Raw genomic sequence first — 5,597 nt, forward strand, 5'->3', positions numbered from 1 at the left:
GTTGTTAGGCTTCTATCAATATGCAGCTTTCATCTTGTGGCCCCAAATGGCTGCTCCAGCTCCCATCATCACATCTTACATTCCAGTTTGCAGGAAAGAGGAAAGGGAAAGGAGGAAGCATCTTCCTCTCCTTTAAAGGAATGAGGGATATTGTACATAACATTTCTACTTACATTTCATTAGCCAAAATATGATTCTATAGCCATACCTAGCCTCTCTGGATTTTCCAACCAAGCCTCAGCTCACATTTTCCTTCTCAAGGATCTAAGGGTGTCCTGCTTTATACATGTCAAAGCCACAACCTCATGGTTTAATTCTTCAGACCACAGCTTTACAGAATGAATGGGGCTCTGAGAAAGCTCTCATCAGGGAATTGGGGGACCTCAAATCTAGCCTAACCTGCTACAAGCTCAGTTTGAGACCCAAATTGAATTGCTCCTCTTTTCTGGGTCTCAGCCTCTCCACTTATAAAATGAAATGATTGGCCCCTTTTCCTTTCATCTCCTTCTGGGTTCCAGAAAGTTCTTCACCATGGTCCACAGAATTCCAAGGACTAATAACTTTGTGAGAACGGAGATGCTTGCCCCTATCGCACCCGTGGTTATTCTGATCACCCAACTCTTTATTCCATCTTTCAAGCAATCCCTCAAGAGCTTCAGCCTCAAGTAAGCCTTTGTTGATGGCTGCAGAATGTCACAAAAACTTCAAGTTTCCTCCTAAATTCATACTCCCTCTGATTGCAGAGTTATATAGACCTGAGCTGGCTATACAATCACCAGGAAAAGACCGCATCTCCAAGGCCCCTTTGCAGCCATGATTAAATCGTGGCCACTTTGAATGAACAGAATTTGTATTGATAACTTTCAGGTCATGCCCTTAAAGGGGATAAGCATGCCCTTTCCTTCCTCTTCTGCTTCTTTCCCCTCCCCTCTCCCTCCCCCTCCTTCTCCTTCTTCTTCTTTTCCTGCCAGCCACAGGTGTGGGGAGGGGCAAAGGTGGAACACAAGGTGAAAGCTAGAGCAAGATAATCATGAAGCTTCCATCCTTACTTTGGTCTTGGACTGTCTATGTGGAATTTTACTTTGCTACTCCGTTTTACTGGGCTTATGTGGTTTAAAAATCACATCTATATCATAACAAACACAGGAGACCACAAATTTGGTACCAGAACTGCAAATACATGACATTGGTTTAGTGTAGTGATTTTCAATTAGGGGCAACTCTGCAATTCTACTCCTTCCTCCCAAGATATTTGGCAAAGTCTGGAAACATTTTAGGTTGTCTTGAGCTGGAGGGAGATGTTACTGGCATCTACTGAGGCAAAGATGGTGCTACATATCCTATAATACACAGGGAAGCCCCATAAGGCAAAGAATGATCTGGACCCAAATATCAACAGTGCCACAAATGAGAAAATCTGGCTTAGCAAAAAGTGGTGAGGACACACAGGTACGTGCGGGAAAGCTGGTAACTCATGTTTTGCTATGATTAAACTTGATAAGGCTGTAAATTACAATGGGGGCGGAGTCTGTAGCTCTAGAGGAAATGGTTAAAATAATTCAGAGTGTTGGAATGTGTTGACTGCTTCTTGCTGTTGTCAGCACAGTCCTATTTAAAAAAAAAAAGCAGACATGAACAGACACTTCCCAAAAGAAGACATACAAGTGGCTAACAGACACAAAAATGTTCATCATCACTAGCCATCAGGGAGATTCAAATCAAAACCACATTGAGATAACACCTTACACCAGTTAGAATAGCCAAAATTAACAAGAAAATAAACAACTTGCGTTGGAGGGGATGTGGAGAAAGGGGAACCCTCTTACACTGTTGGTGGGAATGCAAGTTGGTGCAGCCTCTTTGGAGAACAGTGTGGACATTCCTCAAGGAATTAAAAATAGAACTTCCCTTTGACCCTGCAATTGCACTCCTGGGTATTTACCCCAAAGATAGAGATGGAGTGTAAAGAAGGGCCATCTGTACCCCAATGTTCATAGCAGCAATAGCCACAGTCACCAAACTGTGGAAAGAACCAAGATGCCCTTCAACGGACAAATGGATAAAGAAAATATGGTCCATATATACTATGGAGTATTGTGCCTCCATCAGAAAGGATGAATACCCAACTTTTTTATGAACATGGATGAGACTGGAAGAGATTATGCTGAATGAAATAAGTCAAGCATAGAGAGTCAATTATCATATGGTTTTGCTTACTTGTGGAGCACAAGGAATAACATAGAGGATATGGGGAGATGGAGAGAAGTGAGTTGGGGGAAATTGGAGGGGGAGACAAACCATGAGAGACTATGGACTTTGAGAAACAAACTGAGGGTTTTGGAGGGGAAGGGGGGTTGGGTGAGCCTGGTGGTGGGTATTACATGGAGCACTGTATTACATGGAGCACTATGTATGGTGCATAAACAGTGAATTCTGGAACACTAAAAAGAAATAAAAAAAAATTAAAAAAACCCATAGGAACAAAGAGGGAAATAGAGAGGCAAACCAATAAACATACCCTTAACTCTAAAGAACAACCTGATGGCCATCAGAGGGCAGGGTGTGGGGATGGTCTAAATAGGGGATGGGGATTAAGGAGTACACTAGTAATGGACCCCAAGTGTTGCATGCAAATGTTGAATCACTACATTGTATACCCAAAACTACTATTATGCTGTACATTAACTAACTGGAATTGAAATAAAATCTTAAAAAAGAAAGCAGACTCAGAATGGTCAGTCAATATGCAAGCAGAAAGAGGAGAAAACATGCTGAGTGAAAAGCTAGACTTAGTGGGTCTCACTCTGTATGATTTCTTTTACATGAAATGTCCAGAATAGACAAATCCATACAGACAGAAAGTAGGTTACTGGTTGCCAGGGGCTGGGGGAGGGGGATGGGGAGTGATTGCTTAATGGGTATAGGCTTCATTTTGGGGTGACAAAATGTTTTGGAGCTAGGTGGTGGTGGTTGTTGCCAACATCAGGGATGTAAGAGAGAAAGCTCTGCTGAAGGAGAGTTTGATGAGAGAGAGAAAGAGAGAGAGAGAAAGAAAGAGGGAGAGGCCATCTAGAATTTTTAGGCATATTAAGTATATGTGGATGAACTTGTTGGCTATAGTTATTTATCACAGATGGAACTCACCAGAAATCAATAGACAGAAAGTCTACTAACTTTTTGAAAAAAGCCCATTATTGGAAAAATTACAAGTATGGTTTCTGTCAAAAAGCCTATGATTGTTCAAACCCCCAAAACATCTCTGGCTCTAAATTGATACTGGCAGGAAGCAAACTTTGAGATATGCACCCTCCTTCCTCAAGGTTCCATGTCTTATGACCACCTAAAATGTATTTTTGGAGAAAAAGGAACAAGAAAGACCCTGAGGCAAAATCAGAGGCCAAACAAGAAATCATGGCAGACAGTGGACAAAGAAATTTCTCCAAAAGAAAAAAGCGAAGTGGGAAAGCAGAATTTTCAATCTAGCCTTAGCTTATCTAAATTTCCATCATGGCTACATTATGCACAACGTACAAAAATACCTTGTATCCTGAGAAAACCACCCCAAAAGTAAACCTTGTCTTGCCCTAAACTGTTCCATAGTTTTGCTTAAAGATCCTCAAATGGATTAAATATTGGGCCCTGTGGTATGCAGCTTCTGACATGCTGGCAAGGGTCCCCACTTCCTGATATTCATTTCCTTGTGTCGCCTGCTCACCTTCAGTGTGGGCTGGACCTAGAGACTTGCTTTTAATGAATAGAATATGGTGACAGTGATCAGATGTCACTTCTGAGATCAGGTTACAAAAAGACTGATTTTGTTGTCTCTGACTTGTTTCATTTGCCTTCTTTTTCACACTCCGATGATGTGAGGTGCCATGTTGGAAAGGCCCATATGGCCAACAACCTGTGAGGAACTGAATCTTGCCATAACCTGAGGAGTAAACCTGGAAGCAGAGCCTCCGCCAGAAGAGTTTTCAGGAGACCAGAGCCCCAGCTACATCGCACCTTCAGTTATGTGAGAGACCTTATGACAAAAGACTGAGGGATAATGTTATTTCAAGCCACTGAGTTTTGGGGTAATTTGTTATATAACAACAGACAACTAATAAAACCCTATGTTGCTGACTCCTTAAAAGAAAACTGTGTACTGCTGAAATTTTCGCATCACTGACCCCACACTGACCCCTACACCAAAGAACTATTATTTCCCTCCACAAATTAGAATACTGAACAAAATAACCATACCTCTGTGGGATTAGTTTTTAAATATATACCAAATATTAGTTCTGAGAGTTGGTTCTTTGCAGGTGAGACTCTCTTGTAAGTTAAAAAAATTCTCAGCTCTCAAATTTATTCCTGAGTTTTTCTTTTTCACCATTAAAAATGGAAATAAAATAGACATATAACTTGCATAAACTTAAGGGGTACAACATATTGATTTGATATATTTATGTTGCAACATGATTGGCTAATCATCAATGCATCACAAAGTTATCATTTCTTCTAGTGGAGAAAACAGTGAAGATTTATTCTCTTAGCAAGTTTGATGTTTATAATATAGTTTTGTTTTGTGTCATTACTGTACTGTGTATTAGATCTCCAAGCCTGATTTATCTAAAAGTTGTAAGTATGCGCCCTTAAGCAACATCCTAAATTCTTCTTGAATGAAAGGAAGATTTCATTCTAGAATAGATTTCTCTATTCCCAGAGAAAGAGTTCATTTTTTAAAAAAAATTTTCAGCCTAACAGTATTCATTATTTTTTCACCACACCTAGTGCTCCATGCAATCCGTGCCCTTTATAATACCCACCACCTGGTACCCCAACCTCCCACCCCCCACTTCAAACCCCTCAGATTGTTTTTCAGAGTTCGTAGTCTCTCATGAATCACCTCCCCTTCCAATTTCCCCCAACTCCCTTCTCTTCTCTAACTCCCCTTGTCCTCCATGCTATTTGTTATGCTCCACAAATAAGTGAAACCATATGATAGTTGACTCTCTCTGCTTGACTTATTTCACTCAGCATAATCTCTTCCAGTCCCATCCATGTTGCTACAAAAGTTGGGTATTCATCCTTTCTGATGGAGGCATAATACTCCATAGTGTATATGGACCACATCTTCCTTATCCATTCGTCTGTTGAAGGGCATATTGGTTCTTTCCACAGTTTGGCGACTGTGGCCATTGCTGCTATAAACATTGGGGTACAGATGGCCCTTCTTTTCACTACATCTGTATCTTTGGGGTAAATACCCAGGAGTGCAATGGCAGGGTCATAGGGAAGCTCTATTTTTAATTTCTGAAGGAATCTCCACATTGTTCTCCAAAGAGTCTGCACCAACTTGCATTCCCACCAACAGTGTAAGAGGGTTCCCCTTTCTCCACATCCCCTCCAACACATGTTGTTTACTGTCTTGTTAATTTTGGCCATCCAGAGAAAGAGTTCTTTAATATTTTGTACAGAAGAACTTGTTTGTCATTTGCTAACGACCATTGGTTGCTGCTCCATGTCAACTTTTTCCCCATTTCATAATGGGGGTTTTAATTCCCCACTCTCTTGTTTGAATTCCATCACTGTTTATTTCATGTGTATGGGGC

Source organism: Mustela nivalis (genome assembly GCF_964662115.1).
Source record: "Mustela nivalis genome assembly, chromosome: 1".
NCBI classification, from domain to species: Eukaryota; Metazoa; Chordata; class Mammalia; order Carnivora; family Mustelidae; genus Mustela; species Mustela nivalis.